A 20,964-nucleotide genomic window follows, 5' to 3' on the forward strand; every position below is an offset into this window, starting at 1 on the left:
CTATTCGGAAAAGGGGGAGGCTAATCAAACCTAACCGATTGTTAAATAAAATCGTAAAATTAATTATGTCACTGAATGCGTTTGTAAAACGTTTCCGAACGATCGTCCCGCATATTTTATGAGAGAGGATTTTTTAAAAGGCTTACATTCCCTACAGTCCAGAAAAACTTGTCACTGTAAAACAAACAAGGGCCATTAAAATTCTTGTAATGTTATCCCAGACGTATCCATTCATTATCCGGATTTTTGTACGAGTCAATTCGTTTTATGTCCTAACCGCTCCTTCTAGAGCAATAACACTTAACATCCGTATTTAATTATTAAAAAAAAGCCGATTTTGTATTAAAAAAACTAAGAAATATACTTTAAACAGTTTTTCTAAACAGCAAATAAGTTTTATTATTTTATCAAATTTAATCTTAATCAAAATAATACATCTAAAGCTTTTTATGTGTGTAGATTTAAAGATATAAAAGGAACAACTCGAAACATTACAATGTTATTATCTCCCATCATACATAATAATAACCTGCATCACTCAGAAGATGACATTTACAAAGGAAGCAAAAAAAGAAACGAAAGATAAAATCATCTAAAAACTCTTTTAAAATGTTACAACTAAAATTTTTCTAAGAACGAATAAATATTAAATATTCGTTTAATTTTTTCTAAGAAAACTTTAAAAGGCAATTTCTAGTACATAACAAGCAATAAGAACGGAGTAATTCAAATCAATTTTCCAATTTAATCGCTGTCATAACCAATATAGTATTCTCCCCTCCCCTTTCTTTGTAGTAATAATCCTACCGTTGATTACGATGCGGGTTGACGTAAATGCAAGCTGTATGACGCGGCATGGCGAGGGAGAATGTGACATTTGATTGTCGGAATAATCGGCGGATAGTCCTGAATATTACATGTTACGTGACAAATTTCAATATAACATGCACCTGCACACGTGCACGATTGTTTTATAATTGACGTAACAATAATACGTTGCACTCCACCATGAACAGCATGTATTACATTTAATATTCAAAACTAAAAATAATAACTGTTATTTTATCTTATTTTTATTATTTTGGAAATTCAGATATAATTGAAAAGTTTTCTGAAATAATACATCTCTTAATCTACTTAGAATCTGGGTATCTGCATTTGGTTAACGTAGAATTAGATTAGCAGAGAAAATCACAATATGAGATAATACAATAGCAATGACCATGGCTCTTATTTCCTGTATGACCTTTCAACCATTTAGTTGCAATACAGTTATGAACATCAGTCTCTCAAGTGATTTGAAGAATTTACCAACATTGAGGAAAACCGTTATTGACCCATCGCCAGCACATCAACAAAGATGGTAGTTCTGTTGCTAAGTTAATTCAATTATATGTACTCCAATAGAGCATCATCACGATTTTTCTTATTATGTTATAATCATCATTCCTATCAAGTATGGTGTATACTTAACCCTAACAAATAGTTCTTGCTGCGAAAGAAATTAGGAATGCATATAATAGAAAATCCGGGGAAATGTAGGCATGATTACTAGATTGTTCAAAACGGTATTGTTAACAGCAATATCTTCAGGAGATACAACGCAGATTTTAGAATGGGCAGAGCGGAGCTGAGGAAGAGAAGCAGAAAATCTGAGAAAAATTACAAGAGAAAATATTTCCGAGGATGGACTTGAGAATATATTGAAGAAATTAATTACAATGAAACCGGAGTGGGATTTGGTGAAAGAGGATTGAGAAATCAAAGCGGGAAGAAACAGTGATGGTTGATAGATTTGGAAAGGAAATTGATAGTAACAAGATATGATTAAGAATGTTCTTTGGAGTACTGCAACATTTGGAAGAGAGAGAAATGTTGAAGCAAATCTACGTTATAACTTTGGTATTATTTTGAATATTAGTATCCGCTATATCTAGTACAGCTCTAAAGAGTTGGTAATCTACAACTTGGGTTGGGATGAAACAGTTATTGATGTTTGGAAGCTTTCGATAAAATTAGCTGAAATTGTTATTAGAAAGGCAGCTTTTCATATATATTAGAAAAATTAGCGTAATTTTATGGTGAAGTTTAGAAGCATATCCTAAAACATATCTACTTCGTAGTATTGAGATTCAAAAATGGTGCTCAAATGAATTATAATACTAAATAACCCCAAACTATTGTTTTCTTGAGTTGAGCGTATAGAAGATTTAAAGACAATATGTTATACACATAAAAAAGTATTGCAACATATATTGACTTTTTACAATAGATATTTACACAATGATAATACTAAGAAATAAGAAAAAAATAACATAACTAATCAGATCTCTAAGAATTATATTAAACATACCAGAGCGTGATGTCACGACTTTGTTCCCATAGCTATTACCAAGCGCATCTGTGTTGCATTAACATCGCTATCGTTTTTTCCATCTAAAAACCACTCTTGTGGAACGTAATATATTTTCCATTAACTCCCAGATGTACTTCGGCTCAAATTCTTTTTTAATTATAGTTTAGTCCCCATCGAATAAGGACAAACTCGGAATGACTTTAACATCTTATTAGCTCGATCAATACGGTTAATAAACCTCGCCAATGATTTGGTTTTAAAATATTATTCATTATCCAGCTGCGAACTATTCCGACTTAAATGACATACTAACTCTCAACACATAATAAATACTTATATTCTCAATCAATTGAAATCTTTAGACGAAGTTTAATGAAACTGTTTCAACATTTTTTTTCCTGCAAGCTAACGGCCGTTATATGTATGTGGTACTTAACTAGAGTAATGGTTTTATTAAAAACACGAATTACGGTTAACGAGGGCGATGTTTTTGTACGAACGAGTCGTACATAAATAACAGGATGTTTCAATTAAATTTGCATTTAGGTAGATCTTGGCTAGTAAGTACTTGAAATGACATTAATTTAACATGTTGTCAATCGTTATATTCATTCAAGTACGCAAATTGTAACTCAAAAAAAAGCTTCTCTTACCCTAAACGTGAGGTTGCGGAAAAGAGAAAACTTGACAGACTGTGAAAACGTCCAAACCGGTTTGATAACAGATTGGTGTTAATTGCCAACAACGCATCTGACCCGAAATGAATGAGACATCGTCACGAACACGCACGCGTTCATTGACCATTTCTATTTAACGTGGTCCGAACGATCACTAAAACCACGTTCTAAAATGCTCTATAGCCGTGTTAAACTCTGTATGTGTGTGTTTTTCCTATCTAAAAATAACGACAAACACGTTATGTAAAGAGCGACCCAATTATGGGTGATTTTTTGAGCACGCGATACCACCATAAATACTACATTACAAATATTTACATAAAGATAATACTCAGATACCGTTTTTGAATCAGAAAATATAAATCTTTATAAAATATTACATAGAATAATTCATTTTTATTATCGAACATAAAACTGAAATTGATGTCCAATTTATTTTGATAACGAAAAATTTATTTTGAATTTTTTTATTTATTTATAGAATTTAATTAATAAAGCCAAAACAAACCGCACAGAGAAATGTGATGTAATAATACTGTTATGTTCATTCCACTGCATAACACATAAATTATCTATCATTAGACCTCACTTTTATAAAGATTTTAATTCATATCTTAAAACGTCTATGACGTTTTGGCTTATATGTTTACCGGTCACGCACTTATATTTATAAATATATACAGAATGTAGCACAAGTATGTATACTAAATTTAAGAGTGTAGAGTTCATGGTAACAGAATCAATTTTTGCTTATAAACACATGCTCAGAGTCGATCTCAAAAAAAAGCTAATATAGAATCTAATATAGATTTCGTGTAATCTGAGTCGTTATCAGTTCAACAACAATCTGCAATGTGTAATAATTCTTTTTAGACAATCATACATATCAGTATTGGTCCAATATAGACACATCTATGATAGTTCGTTGATGTTATCTTTGGCATTCTGAATGACATGTTGAATAAAACTGCAATAAATTTTCTGTCACTGTAGAAGCCGTTATATTTATTCATTTTCACTCTGCTCGGTAAATGAGACCTGAAAAGTCCTGCTGCCTTTAAAAGTTTTTGCCCTCTTCCACTGAAAGCCCAATTTCATTGTCAAAGTCGCTATTTTCTTCATGAGAAGAAATTACACCCATAACAACATCTACAATTCTTCCGAATCTTGGATATACGCAGATTTAAAAAAGGAATTGTATTGGTGTTTTGATTCAAATGAAGATGGTAATTTTTTAAAATATCAGTGATTAATGTAGCGCTGAGAAGACTTCAGTAATGTCATTTCGTGGTAACTTTTGAGGAAATGATTTCATCACAGCTTTTAAAACTAAATGTGGTTCCATTTAACAATGACAGAAGATTAGCTAAAAAAATTTTTTTTATTAGTGTATAAATAGTAAAATAACTTTAAAAAATTCAACACTATACAATCGAAAAACTACGAATCATCACGTACTTTATCAATTTGAGTTTTCAGTTGGTCGTGTACATTCCGGATTAACACACGGTTCAAGACATCACCATGTGTGCAAGTTTATTATTTATTGTGGCCAAACAATGGGGCCTTCTTGTGGGAACATAAAATGCACTTCTAGAGAGAGCCATTGTGTCCGATATCGGTACAACAAAACAGCATCGAAGGGCCCATATAACGTAGTATATCGCGACCCTCGCTGTCAATCATTTCATGTTTTATGAATGGATTATGTACGGACATAAATATTATGTAAATAACGTCTTCGTCGAGTGATACACGCGTTTGCCATGCTAGTGTCATTGTCGTGAGGCCGTTAGCTTTGGATTTGATGGTTCTTCTTTGGCAATGATCCAGAGAGTCAATTCAATCAAAACTGGTTCAAATAGCTATGTTATTTTCATTAAAAATAAATATGTATATAAAAAGTTTAATCCAATTATACAGGTTTTGATCTGATGGTAAGAGCAAATATATTTTGGCGTAATGAGAATTAAAACAAACGTGCTATACGAAAATATTTACCGTTAGCGCTTATTTATTGACTTGTTATTTTATATAGGTATATAGAATCTGAATTGATGCGTGTTTACATTCAATTAACAAACAGCGCGAATCTATATTTTCACATAATTTTGGCCCGACGGCATTATGAACACGATTGAAGCGAACGCGAATTAACGAAATTGCTCGACATATTGTGTACCCCGCAGTTCAATATGTGGTGCGCGCCTATCGCATATTCATGTTATGGTAATGTTATCGAACCACACGGGATAAGAAAATTGCTTCCGAAGAATCGTTTTGACCAAGAAGAATACTGTTCGGTGTTAACATCCACCGTGATTCATTATGGCGGAATTTTAATCAATTATGGTTAAGTGTTGAAGAGGTATCCATTAGGGGACATCACCGGTTACTGTCTCACGAATAACATGTCGTGAGAATTAACTGGATTTAATTAATCTCGGTTATATCCAACAGCTGTTAACTACTTACATTTAATCGTTCTAAAACGCTATAAACATTATGTTGGTTTTTCCCAGAATAAAAAAAAATTAGATAAAAATTGTTCAAAACTTAATAAACAACTTTACCATTCAGATTCGAGAATCTTTATAGGCAACGAGCCAGAATCTTCTTAATTAATCTTAAATAGATGGACCATTTATTGAATCACCCTACATATTTTATTTTACGACTCCTATAACTAACTAGATAGAATTAATGTAGGTTTTAAAAATAATTAACATGTTATTTAAAGCGATTAAAAAATATATATAATCAAAAATGTTAATCCTGATAGGTCGATCTTGATTAAGCGTTTCCTCGGAAGATCTATAAAATTTATTGCTACTTATATAGTATTAATTAAGAACTTTAATTAAGTTCCATTCATTTAAAATAAATGATTACGGATTCCACCTCCGGTTTTGAACCACATGAGTATCGAATGAATCCATGAAAAAGAGAGAAAAAAACACGATGTACGGGGCAACATTTAAAAAGAAAGTTGTAAAACTTTTAGCGCTCTTGTCACGTCCGAACTACAAAATTGCCTCCGTAAAATAATTCAGGACGCAGTAAAACCGCTTTTACGACCTCTCCGAAGATATTTCCGAAAGTTTTTCGCGCTTCGTGTCCCGTCATAATCGTTCGGTTTCGATATCGTTACGAATTCGATCTCGGCACGTTGTTATTTTAAATCGGCATAAATTTATTTATATAACTGTAAATCGCGACCCTGTGTCGCGTTCGTTACATTGATAATTTAATGGAACGAGGCGAGTGTTTAACAGTAGAATTAATGTCTCGGAATGAGCTATAGGCCAAAATTTATGGAACCGGGAAAATCTCATTAAGAATGGAGTTGTTGGGTTTGTTCGGGTGATAGCGCGGGGGACGATCATTTTATTCCCACCCTCTCTCTTTCTCCTCAGCTTTTGCGGTCCGTGTGCTTCCGTGTCACTTGATCGATATTTGTTGGGTTCATTATTTTGAAATAATGACTGAAACTTTTAGCTAATGACCTCCTATTTACCAACCATGTATATTTACGGCTTTAAACTCGTTAATTAATGGATTTAGTTACTTTAACTACTTAAACAACATTTTTAACGTCACAGGAAAAATTGTTAAACTCGATGTATACGAAATCTATACTAGAGATCCAATTAGGTGAACAAAGCGGTGAACTGGACACAGGTTCGTATGGACGAGCGAACACGCATCCAACCCAAAGATATATTACTCATTAAATTTTAATTAACAGAGTGTAGCCATTGTTTTAATTACGCGTAGTCGATCGGTCGCGACGGGTAATTGTCAGCAAATTTATAACGAAATTAAATTTTATCTCAATTCAATAATTGGCCGCCCACTACCACCCAATTGGACAAATTCATCGAGAATAATTTAATGGCATGGTAATATTTTAATTCAATGCCATTCTGCCTGGTTCCGAATTACACCGAAAACGTTATCATTACAAATAAAATCAACAAAATTTAATAAATATTTTCTATTAAGTATTATTTGATTAACACAAAAAGAAACTATAATAAATAATAGCTGGGTTAGGCTTTCAAATATTGTCTTTTAGTATTCAACATACAAATTGAACTCTAATAACTATTTTAGAGTATCTCGATTGGATAGTATTGGTGTGTATAGTAGGAAATCCTTTTTTAATTACTATCGATTTCAATTGACTCCATGTTTGGGAAGAATAAGTTTGGGATACTGCAAATTTTGTTATGATTGATAACTAATCGTAAGAATAACTAAGTATGGACACACTTTTAGAGATACTGTGCATCATTGGGAGCTACAAATTGATAAGATGTGTGAATAGTAGAAGAGAATGTTTAAGGTCTGTGTCGAAGTAGGCTGAAGTGTTCTGGTCACCATTTTTTGTGAGCATTTATTTTACTGTATAAAAACCCAACCCAAGTATATAATGAATTTTCGCGCTATTTCAATGCTATTTGCCAAACGTCATGCATCTTCTTCTTCTTCTAATGGTGCTACAGCCCGCTCTGAGCCTTGACCTCCTTCAGTTTCTTTCCCCATCAATCTCTATCCATAGCCGCTCTCTTCCAGCTCTCCTCCACCTCATCCTGCCATCACTTTCTGGGACTTCCCGCTGGCCTGCGTGATCTATTTTAGATCCAACTACGTGGCCAGCCTAACAGAGTCTTTGTATTTGGACGAAAACGGATATAGACATCCCTTTATACATTTTGTACAATTGGCGATTGTACCTGGATCTCCATTCCCCGTCTTCTTGCTTTGGACCAAATATTATTTTTAGGATTCTCCTTTCAAATACGCTTATATAGTTTGTGATTTTCTTGGTGAGGAACCAGATTTCGCACCTATATGTTAATATTGGAATACTTTTATATAAATATTTGCATATTTTTCAGTTCTGCCTGAGCGTGTTTGGGTTCAAACTTTGGTTTTATCTGCATTTATTGATAGACCCACTTCTCGAGCATGGTCTTATAGTTCGATAAATATCTCCTTCGCCGTTGTTATTGCTCCTCCCATTATATTAATGTCGTCGTCATATGCTGCTATTTGGAAGGACTTATTATTGAAGATGTTTGAAGAATTGATCGACATTTTTCTTATGACATATTCCAAGGGGATATTGTTCCAAACTTCAAAGTATCATTACAATTTTCATAATATTAACTTTCACTTCAAAATAACATCCTAAATTTGTCTGTCAAATTTAGTGATAATTAAAAAAAATGAAAGTTAAAAGAAAATAATTGCCCTTGCGTGTAATAACACATTTTTTTATCAATGCTAAAATAAAAATTAATATAATTTGATAAATCTATTCAAATAGCTAACCTTTGTTGATTCAGGTGGAAGGAACTTGTAAATACACACAACGACATTTGATGATGTTTAACATGCACGTGAAAGTCCTAATAAAACCACAGTTGAGCTGAACCGGTTTATAGCAATATTTACAATACGACCACTTTCGTGTTGATGCGATTTGAACGCGATCGAATTATTTACCGTGAAATCATTGTCGATGATGTCCTATTTTGATAAGCTCTAAATAAACTTGTTAAAATGTTTTAAAATTGTAACATTGTAATTTCTTGCGTTGTCTGAGAAAATACATCAAGTTGAAATCTCCCGAAAAGCGGGTGACGGAGATAAGACAAGACTTAGGGTGGGGAGGGGGTGAGAGTGGGAAGGGGGGACGGAAAAGTTAAATTGTGTTTGTCAAAAGGAATATAAAATGGCTTTTTCGAAGTTATAAAGTGCTTTTATTATTCCCCTCCATGCGGATTCGTATTCTTTATAAGGAGACGGGAGGGAAAATATTTTTCAAAGAGCGTTTTGAGGTCGACCTCGTTCGGACCTTTGCTGAGGCCGCTATTTGTAAAATAACCGCTGGCATTTTTGCGTTCTATCTGAACTACTTTAACCGCCAAGTCTTAAAACGTTTATTATGTTCACGATTGTTTACCGGACGGGGAGGGACCGTTGTAATGACCGCCCGTTCATTTATCAATGTTTCTAAAATTAAACATCCTCCCCGGTGAAAGGGCCACTAAATTTAACTCATTTCTCGTTAAACACGAACGCAAACAAAGCAAAACCTCTTTGATATGGTAATGGCTTAAATAATATATTCCTTTTGATCTTAAACTTCAAGAGAAGTTAAGTGCTCGCGCCGGTTCGCGTATATAGTTTTTTCTTGAATTTTTTTCTTTGGATATTAAGTTTTGTACATTAAATTCTTTTCCCCCGTAAATATTAGTGATTCATATAGGTTCTTTTAAACATTTTATATACGATGTTATGTTTTTAATGATAAATTTATTTTTATAGAACAAAATTTATTTCTTACCACAAATTTTTAAGTCGCTATTCCTATTTGTTCTGATTCCTTACCTGAAATTAAAGAGAAAAATTATTAACCCAGTTAAAATAATAATCGGTTAGAAATTACAAAAATCAATAGGCCAAATGTTCGTTCCAGTTTTAATGCGATTTAGTTTAAATCCATCAACCTACTCTACTTATTGAAGAATTCTTAAAGAATTATCGAATTATTTCTCGGTATTGTTTTTTTTTATTGAGTAAGTAGGAAAAGAAAATGAAACCAGAGGGAAAAACACGTAAAACATAAAAGCGCCCATTCGTCGCTTTATGTTAATGCGATGGTAATGCGTCAAGCTTCAGTAAACACAAAGGAAGCTTTTAGGGTAACCGTGCGATTTGTCACATGCCCTCTCACATTCTTTGAGTCCGCCCACAAATTGTACGTGCTTTAGATCATGTATCATTTATTAATAGATTTCAGCTAAGGATACAACAAACATATTCAAAAGGTATTTAAAATTTATATGGTGTTTGTTGGACTGTAGATAAACCATATGGAGAATTCCTTCAAAGGGATTATAGCCAATTTATCATAAATTTATTTCCATACAAGTAACTGATGCATTTTCAGGCACCAAAGAAGCGTTTGCCAAGAATTAAAAAATCGATTGAAATTGGTAATCGATTAATTAAAGGTTTTCCTGAAATAACTAGATTACTATACGTATAAAGTAAATTGGAGGCCAACTTACCTTAGAAAATTATAAGCACTTCTAATTAATATCTCCTAAGTAGTAAAGCACGTTGTTATTGTAAAGTGACAAGAATTTTTGAGGTTATGTTGTATACAAAATCAAAATGAGGTTGGTAATAATAAATGCGGGAAATACAATTTAAATGAATTGGAGCGAGTTCAAACTTATTATGGAAAATAATAATAATAATTTTTCCATTTATTTAAATATATTTGGGATGAAATTTTTAACCCAAATAAATCCAAATTTTATACATTTTGACAGTTATAGTTCAAGTAGTGCCACCTATTAATAGAAATAGTAATTATGATTTTTTAATTCCTTGTTTATTGCAAATAATTTTTCTTAATTCAAAAGGATTATAAATGTATTTATTAATTAAACAAACTGGAATTAATTAAACGCTGGATTTTTGCGTTTTTGTAAGGCAATAATATAATTTAACAAAATTAGCAGAGTGCGCCATCTATTGATAAATAATTTAATTAAATGGACACAAATTTGAAAATTTTAATTTTATTTTACAATTTTGCCTAAAATATAATTTGCACCTCTTATGTTGCATTAGCTATGAATATGTTATCTAAAATGTTTTTGATTTTATACCATACACTTAAAAAACCTAAAGAGAATCTAAAGTCTATTTGTAACTTTTCTGTATATCAAAATATTGATCTTGATACAAAATTGCAATTAGATTAACACCAAAAGATGACATTGATTCAGTCCGAGTATAACGATAAATTTGGGAAAAGAATACAGCCGTTGCAGCAATTGCTTTTTGCTCATGTCGGTCAACATTGATTGATTGCCATCAAGTATTCGAAAATTTAGAAAAATCAATGATAACAGTGACGAGCAGCAGTAAAAACAATTATATATATGCAAGGGAACAAGCAAGAATGTTCGAGAGATTGAATTGGTTGTTCATAACTGTCAATAACAATGGGAAAATGATACACTGCAAGAAATTAAATTTTATTTTAAGTTGTATCAATCAAAAGATTGTGTTCAGAAGGCAGTAGGAAAATTTAATAAGATATTTTAAAGTATAATGCTTGTTTCGACAAGCTTGACCGTAATGTCATCAGCTCCAACCTTTAAAGCAAATGAATTACTTAAAATAATCAAAGGCAAAATGGCACATTTCGCAATTGGTGGTGTCGTGGCAAGAATCTTCAATTATGCTATAAATATTTGCTAACGGCACCACACACGAGCCACGATTCTACAATCAATAATAGGAGATACATCTTTAAATCCACTTTAATACACTTAAATACAAAATAAGGTTATTTTATTTAGTATCTCCTTTTAAATAATACAACTATTATTTAATTGAAATATTTTTCGTTACTTTTCATGCTGTGGTTTTAGTTTTTTGTTTCCATTTTTATTATTGTTTCCATAAAAATTTGTTGCAAAAATATTACATTTTAAGGAATAAAGTTTTAACTTTACATGAGTTTGCTTTGCTGTCTCTCTTCTTCCATCCTGCTAAGATACTGCCCATTGCAGCCTTTGAAGTCTGATGAACTGTACGAGAGGTGTTCTGCGAGGAGGTGATTATATCTGACTCTTCATATAGTTATCTTTGATTGGCCCCAAATTCTCCTTAACACATTTTTCACAAATATGCTTAGCTTACTTTTTGTGCTCCCTGTCTTAGTATGTGGGATATTAGCATGGGTGATTTTTCTAAGAATTTCCAGCATTTCAACTTGATCTATGCAAGTCAACACCTCCTCATCATACAATGTTTGATGCGATTACAACAAGAATGCAAACAATTTTGGAGTGAACTCGTATTTAAGACTCGTAAAGTCTTGTTTTTATTTTTATCTGGTATTGAATTGTTGATTTATGCCATCTATTATGCTGATGCAATTTGGGTTGCCAGAACTTTCATTTATAATTCTTTATTACTCTGCAATAGTTTTATATATTATAAAAAGGATATTGTGACTTTTTGTAAGCTTTCAAATTTTCCTGATAATCTGATTAAACACCGACTATCTAAGGTTATCAGATCTGATTCAATTTTATTCCATTTTAACATAAACGCAATTTATACTTTTTTACCTTAGATTTAAACACATAAATTAACTGATCTAAAAGATTAAAACCGAATGAAAAATAAGAAAGAATATTTGCAACCACTTAAGACTTAATGGCTTCAACATTGACAAACCTTAATGATCTTAATGTTTTTCTCTCTCCATCTCATCTGGAGACGTCGAAAAAGCCGATTCGCACGTTTAAACGATACAAGGCATTTTCATTAAGTGGCTGAAGCTTGAAGATGTTACCATAACTCGCAATTTAATCAAAATGTAAATTGCTTGTAATGAGAGGCTCATTCCATTCCGCAAGAAACAACTCTCAGTGATGTAAATATATTACTTATTTACTAATCAATAGAAAGTCTTGTAAATAACTATAGGTTTGTTGGTCGTGCGTCAATTGTGTAATATTAAAATTGTACAACGTAATGTAGTGTTAATTGAAGACATCAAGTTGTATTTAAAATGAAAAGTTCTTCTACACCTAATTATTTTTTTTAAATATTCTCACGTTATATTCTTTTCTCGTTATCTTTTCATATGATGAACAGAATGAGATGAACAGGATGAGAAGAACAGAATGAGACGAACAGATGTCCCCATAAGATAAATAAACATCTGCGCTTGGATGCTCGATAATTATATATCATTATAAAGCAACTTTTTTTATAACGATAAAATTACTTCTTGAAATCTTATGATTAAATTACTTCGACTAAGATGAAATAGAAATTTTATTACAACACAATAGAAATTTAATTAAAAAGGATTTTTATTTAAAATTTTTATAGTATATTTGTAATTATATAGGAAATTGGTTTTTGGGTGTCATTTTAGGTTTAGCAATAAACAGATTAATTGCTCAACGGCTGCGGTATTTACCACCAGAGTTCGGTCAAATAATTTTGGGCTCGCAATGGTTTAACGACTAATGAACCTATATCACTGTTTATCATTGTCGAATTGATCGACGGGCCAATATCGTTTTGTTCCAAAGCTTTCCTATTTCGAACAAATTAACAAACACGGTTGAAAACTAACGGAATTGGTTTATTTCAGTTCTATAATGAAATTTCTGATTATTGCATAATGATTGATTTTTGAATTTGTTAAACCGAAATATTTCAAGTGTTTAGGACATATATGTATCATAAAATCGATATTGACGTTATCTCGACAATCTTTTGATAACGATATTTGTACAGAAATTATTATTTGTGCATATTAAGTGCAGAAATACCAACTCTGTAGTCTTTGTGTCACATAATCAGCCCAAAACAAACATTGATCGACATCAAATTTTGAAATTACTTTACTAATTTAAGATGAGTGTTTTCATGTCAGTCTTTATACAAAGTAATTTGTTCCTGTAGAATAAGATGTTGGGGAATTCTGCATCCGTTCCTTAATATCTCCTGTCTCATACACATATCTGTGACATACACATAAAAATTGTTGCAATTTTTTGCTAAAAGATTTATGCCAATGTCAAGTAGGCTACTCCTCAACGTTCAGATAAAATGTTGTTGTTAATAAGCTGCGGAGGAATAACCCAAACAGTATACAGTTATCTCGTGACACCTAAGCTGATGATAATCCAACACGATCAACAAGTGAACTGGATCAGAAATGTGGAATTCACTATTGCCACAAATCCACTATTATGGAACTACTTAAAGATGGTGCAGCTACATATACATTCTTTTGAAGAAAAAGTCACATTCATTAGTTATAGAGAACAACTCGACCTGAGAATCCTGATCTATATAGATAATCTGCATAATTAAATCGCAATGGGGGAAAATGCAAGTGCAATCCAAATATCCAAAATCAATCTTATATCTAGGGCAACAAAACCACTGTGGAGCAGTGTAATCATAAACTTTAAACAATAATTTATGTTTTAAGAAAATATAATATTTGTGGAGTTGTTTATTTAAGAAATTATTAAGATTTTTTTTGAACCAGAATCAACATCGAAGTCTATTTATTCTTTCAGATGGTGGTTGTGTGTTAATCCCGACCCCGGGGTCATGTTTGAGGAACGTGTTTCGAAAACCTGTTCTTTTGTAAACAGGTTTCTTAGGGCGAACGGTGCATTGTATCACCGCCAATTCGTTTTATTATGTGTTCAAACTGAACCTCTGAAAAAAGTGTATATACAACAACAAAAAATTTTTAATCCGCCTTACAAACTATCGTTTCAATCAAGAAAAAAGCTTAGTTAAATCAACAGTGTAATTTTTTAAATTACATAATCCTCTTAAATAAATAGGTTCATTTAATAACGTTGAAACATTTTAGTCGGAACTGTACCTATAATTAAAGCCGAAGAAAGTCCTTCAGAACAACTTTGGCAATTAGTTAAGTTTATCCACCCAATAAAACTTACCAGAATTTCAAAAGCCCCTTTCCACAGAAACCGAGAGAACTTTCCGAAAATTGTTAAACGCAATCCGTAAACCAAATACTTACGCACTAGTTTAAATTCTGAATATTGTTAAGGTCTTAAGAAGTTTGCAGCTAAAATTGAACTGGATTACCAGAGAACTCGCCGGATGTTCTCTTTCTCAAACCCTATAGGGGATGGACCACCCCTTTAAAAATGAGAGGGGTTAAAGGATAAAATATACATAGTTTTCCATTAATAATTAATCAAATAAACAAATAATTTTTTTAATTAATACAATCAAAGCAAATTTAAGATCACTCTTTTAAAAAATAAATTTAATTTAAAATCCGTTTGTATATGCAGTAACAAGATAACATCAACCCCGAGTTCCATACAAAATTTTCAATGGATTTTACTTCACGTTTCCATTTTCTATTCCACGAACGGCACATAACGAGGGTAAAAAGAAGTACAAGACTTTTACTCCCTTTAAAATCAATATCCAAGCTTTATACAATTTCATCCCAGTTGGATTTGAAAAAGCAAATCACGCCGAACAAAAAGAAAATAATCACCACGTAAAATGTAGACCTTTTCTAACCGTTATTAAGTACTTAAAATAACGAAATTACGATGAGTTCTCGGAAATGCTGTGACGTTTAAAGCTGTAGGAATAAAAAGAAAAAAAAATAAAATAGAAAGTAATTTATTTCGACAGCTGGTCACGCGCGTTATTAAATCCGTTTTGTTGCATTAGTGGTTTTATTTGAAGATTATTCTCGAAGATAAACGATGGGAACATTCAAATTGAAGACCATCTTTCGCAACAACATTATTTTCCGTTGTGAAAGATTTAAATCTGTTGTAAATTTAAATTTAAAAACTTGAAAGATAATAAATATTACAAGAATTTAACTTGTATTAATCATTTCTGAAAACATTTTCGAATGATAAAATCTCTTTTAAGATTGAATCTTAAGACATTGTTTAGTTTTCGACGAGAAGTACCGGATGGCCTACTAACATACTTCGAAAGGACTTAAATAAAATACGATGGAGAAATTTACACCGTTAATATTACGTTTAATAATAATATACAAAGTTGTTTTTTTTTTAAGAATTTGGGACGTGTAAAATTTAACCTTAATTGATTTTTCGGGCGTTTCTATTTAATTAAAAAAAAGTTTCTCGTTTGATAAATTGAAAGTACTAAAGCAGTGTTTTTGAAAGTAATAAATTTTTAAAGTACTACTATAAAACTAAAATTCTCGGTTCTATTCTGAAAGCCGAAAACGCCAAGATTAAAAAGCATTCATTAAACTCCGTTGTCGGGGTTAACTTTGTAATCACTTTTAAAGTTTAATTATGTCTTCGGAGAAGTTTAAAATCGCAAATAAGAACTCGCCCCCTGTGAATAAAGTCACAAAACTCCGGCCAGTTTTATGTTTCAAAAGTTATGAAAAGAGGATCGTTTTATAAATAACAATAAATTTTGCAATGTTTTCTCTCATTTCTTGGCGACATTTCTGTAATTGGATTCGATTCAATTTCCCGAAAAAGCTTATTTATTCGAATTTCTAAGAAACATTGTGCGGAAATGGGATTAGTTCTTTTCTTTTTTTATTTGTAAAGAAGGTCAAACGAATTTTACGAAAGTTATTCTTAGTAAATTCATGAATGCGAATTTTCTCCTCATTATAAAGTAGAGGATTAACCCCCGCTAGCAGATTGTTTTAGAGATGCTGAGATTTAACTCAACCCCTTCAACTCCCCTAAATCCCTCCACTCGCTTTACAACCAAACCCCCAAACCCCAGTTCCAGAATTCCATCTTCTATGCAAATTGAATATGTACTTACAGGCAGTTATAATTCAGGATTATGAGAAGTAAGTTATAACTTTCTACAAAGTAAATATTGATATATTTGTTTAAGGACCTCCTCTTTTAAATATAAAATAACTAAAATTTAGTGTAAACCTCAATAAGATAATTTAGATTTAAGTAATCAACACTTTTAAGTTAGATAAGAAATTCCAACAAATTTGCTTTTATTTTTTAATAGGCCAATGAACTTTAAAATGTCTATTGTGCAATCGTCGACAAATAGTACGTAGAGTTTACGAAGTTATCATAATGGAATCGCAAATAAGCCCCCTCATTGTTCGATAATTATAGTAATAAGGAATGATCGTGCATCGTTGCATGTGGAAAAACGTTCTCTCGCTTATATCCACGGCGACGTGGTATTATTGTGAGAGATTTCCAGATGCGATTACCGTTTTGCGATTGCCCATGGTTTCATATTACCTTTATACTTCTAATGAACCGGTAGGAACCTGTTTGAAATAACCTTGAGATAATTCAATATCAAAACATTGAAATATATAGGATGTACTACATTACAAGTAATTTATATGTAACCATTACAGTAGGGAAATTATTAGCAAGTCATTGGCATGATTTGGCCATGAATTGGGATAATAATTATATCTGAAACACGCTTTTGATAAATTAACAAGAAGCGTCTCTCAGTATTCAGAGGTTCAGAATAATTAATTATTCCCTAGTTTACTGATAATTGGAGAATATTGATATTGATCTAACAAACCCAGCTCATATTGATTTTCGATAAACAAATCTTTATCTTATAGTTGATTATTTCAATAAAGCCTTCATCAAAATCCCATAATATTTTGCCACGATGACTTTTGCTTTATGCCTATTAAAACCCATATCTTAAACTTTTTAAGTTTAGATATTCGTTTCTATACCCGGATTAGGTGTTGAGAAAAATCGAATAGAATATCATAAGGACATTAATAAGCTATGAGAATACTAAGAGGTATAAGTTTGGTCACAGAAGTCATGGTTTATGATTGGAAGACTAGTTTTTAGACAAATTTTATTTTCTTCTATTGGAATCTACAAACTATTACATCAAGATACTTCAACGAGAACACAACCCAACCCATTATGTTCATTACCACCTAGCTTCGACATTGCACTTGATCATCATCCACGATACACTTGACATTTTGGTTATCTTGCTGATCAAGAATCTGATTCAAAAAGGCAACTCCCGAACCCATATTGTTTTTTTGATATCTTTCTTCTGACCTACTGTTTCTCTAATAGTTGTGGGTTCAGAATTCGTTTACATCGTTCTGTTCATGTCTTTGGCACCATCAGGTTTTTTAATTACGTTTTTTCTTGTTGTACTTAATTGTTAGGAGTTATATTATTCAAACAACTTGTTTTCTCGTTTTAAGTTTAGCAAATATCAGGATATTTCATTTTGCTAATGTTTCATTACTTGTGTTTACCCATCCCCTTGGTTGATCCTCCTGGTTGAAGAAAGCTCCTTGGTTGATTCCTTAATCTCTTGGTAAGGACTTATTTTCTAATAAACGCATCCCACCAAGCATTTTCTTGTAGCTTATTTCACAAGCTTTAGCCAGGCATTCAATTTAATATTCTTCTCCTGCTACATTTTTTCTGGTAGTTTTGTATCTTAGGTTATTTTGATTTTCTTTAGTTTCTTTAACTGTCTCTCTTCTTGTTTGCATTTTCTTTTCATTAAATACATTTTTGCATGTAGAAAATAGCAAATTACTCAATTTCTCTCTGTAAAATCAGATTTTAATTTATCTTTCAATTTTCTTCATTAAGATTATATTGATCGCCTTTAAATGTATCAAGAAAATAAAGTTTAAAATGAAATCTACAAAATGTATGGTTTCCTTTCTAATTTGTATACAAAACATTTTATCTTAATGAAATTTTATAGTAAATCGATAAGAAACCCCCGATGACCTACAACGATTTTCAGGCAGGAATTAATTTTAATGTCAGTCTTTATTTAACCGGCATACAAATGGCGTTGATTTCCATATGAATTACTAATTAAATAACTAAAGTATAATTCTTAATAATAAAAAGGTGTCTTAATTTTACGGTAACCATTTTCTTTTTAAACTGAAAAGAATTTTTTTAAATTAAACCTGACATTATGCATAACTGGAAAATGAAATTTAAAAATTATTCTAATTTAGGCATTTAAACCGGACCCAGATTTCGTCCCGTATTCTTTCACATTAATATTCATCAGAGGTTTAATTACATTGTCTTCCTGTCGCACGACTATTTAATCCTTTTATTTATATTTATAACTCCATGAATTTTCATTTTTCATATTTGCCCTTCGTTTTGATTAACATTTTCATTAACGTTTTCGTTAATTTTCTTTTTGTTTTTTTTTTTTCATTTCCGTTTAATTTTTCTTTTTTTGTTTCATTATTTTTCCCCCATCAGTGTTTTTGCCTCCACTTGTTCTTCCTCTTCTTTGGAACGTCTTCACATCTAATTTAGGACGACCTCTATTCGTCTTTGGTAAAGTTCACCGACCCTATCTTCGTCGTTGGGCCTCATCTCGTGCAGTTAGGGGAGTCGACAAAATCCAATCAGGGCCGTATAACTACAGAAAATCAGATACGGAAGATATATTGCCCCTCAAAATCCAGTCTGGAAACGTTTTTATCTCTCTTCGTGAATTCGATTGATTTAAAACTGAACGATGGAAGGAAAAACGATGGGGAGGAGGACATGATTTATAAATCATATTTATTATTTTATTTTAATATACGATTGGCGAACATTTATTTACTTTCTATTTCTTGTTGGACAACTAGTTCGCTTTCCCTTTCAACGTGATCAATCGAAATGCCAATAGAGATAATGTTCCTTTCATAATTTTAATTAAATAAACAATAATGGTTTCTTTCTGTCATTTTGAACGTTCCAAATTGCGATTGTGCAATATCCGTTAGAGAGGAAAATTTTATATGCTGGTATTTTTATTACATTCCAAAGAAAATCTAGATCAACTTAAAACAAAATTGTTTAAAAACCACCTTATTAAACACTCCAATCTAATAATAAATCTTAAACAATAATTTTTTGTTATTTGCAGAATAATTAAGTATGTATATTTTTACATTTGAAAGACCTTGGGAAGAACTATCAATAATGAAACTGGAAAATAACACTTCCTTGTTTGTTTTTTAAGAGTTACATCATCAGAACTAAGAATAGTTGAATACACAATCGTGTGTTTTTGTAATGATTAATAAGATAAAACTGATATAATTTATGCGTAATTATAAACTAGATACCGTAAAGATTAATGGTGTAGATATTAAAATTGATGATTATCTCAAAATGGAAGTAAAAAAATAATATTGTAGAAGAATTTGTTTTCAAGACAATGCAAGTAGCCGAGTTGCTATAACCATAATAGACTACACGGTTGAACAGATGTTATACCAGGTTATTTTTTTAAAGAAGAAATACAATAGCTAGAAGCCCACTCGACCAGTTCGCCTAAGAAAATCCCACGTCTTCCTTAATTCGTTTCCACCTCATTGACTTCTGTTGGATTTAATAGATATTAACTGAAAAAGAAGAGTTTGTGGTATACAGGTATATTTAGTTTGCAATAATAATTTAATAATTTTGAAGGATTGCAACTTTTTAAAAAAAACAAATTTTATGGGTTTAACTACGTTCTAATAATGTTGTAATTTTTTAACTCCACTTTTGCATATTTGGTATTTATGGGTTTTAAATAGAAATTTTAAAAATCGTTTTTCACGATCAAATTGAGATAATATGATGGTAAAATAACAAACATATTAAAGCAAACTTAATGAGAATTTAACGCGACATAAACAATTTCTTACATGCCATAAACATCGTTGTTGTGGTTTTTTAAATTCAACTCAAAAATTATATCTCATGAATGAATTAAGATATCTTAAATTACATTTTAAAGCAAATTTAATCTATCTCAAGGATACACATTGAGCCTGAAAACCTTCCAACCTATGTAATGTGTAAAGTTAGATTATAAAATTGTAGCAAAATTCGTCAAAATAAAGAAATAATTCAAAAAGATGTATAGAAAAAAAATCTATAGCAAAAATTGAAAACGTATTCGCTTTATATATTGAAAGTCAAGCTCAAAAAGAGCTAAGCTCTGGTATAATAAGAAGCAAAGCTATACGTAAATGTTGTGAAACTAAATTCTCTTCATCACATAATTTGCTGTAAGTATAGATTATTAGGCAAAGCCAAACTTCATAATTTTTCGTTAATGGGATTCTGCTTTCGCCTATCAGGCAGTTTTCAAACGTTTTCAAAAGGCTAAAAACTAAGATGGCTTTTAGCTACTTGAAAAGAAAGACTAAGATGGCTCTTCAGCCAATTATTGTTGGTCTATAGGTTTAGAAGGTAAATGCAGAAGACTTCTGCGATTACCAATCTATCCCAACCTACCGTCAAAAAGGCCATAAATTTAAAAAGAGGTGTTTGAGTTTACCCCCAAATGACG

At 31.5% G+C, this 20,964-nt stretch overlaps 1 protein-coding gene across 5 annotated transcripts in view; it reads right to left on the minus strand.

The window, feature by feature from the left end:
* The window catches only part of LOC111427293 (TOX high mobility group box family member 4-like), a 103,873-nt gene that overhangs the window by 32,852 nt on the left and 50,057 nt on the right, over nt 1-20,964 (minus strand). For 2 of the 5 annotated variants that reach the window (XM_071194126.1, XM_071194125.1), the window contains one exon: nt 9,392-9,435. The exons of 2 other annotated variants lie outside the window; for them this stretch is intronic. The gene's annotated coding sequence lies outside the window, so the exon portion shown is untranslated. Of the gene's footprint in view, nt 1-9,391; nt 9,436-9,493; nt 10,068-10,118; nt 10,215-20,964 lie in introns of those variants that run through there. One more of the 5 variants, XM_071194124.1, reaches the window with a different exon arrangement.

Source organism: Onthophagus taurus, chromosome 2 (genome assembly GCF_036711975.1).
Source record: "Onthophagus taurus isolate NC chromosome 2, IU_Otau_3.0, whole genome shotgun sequence".
Lineage (NCBI taxonomy): Eukaryota > Metazoa > Arthropoda > Insecta > Coleoptera > Scarabaeidae > Onthophagus > Onthophagus taurus.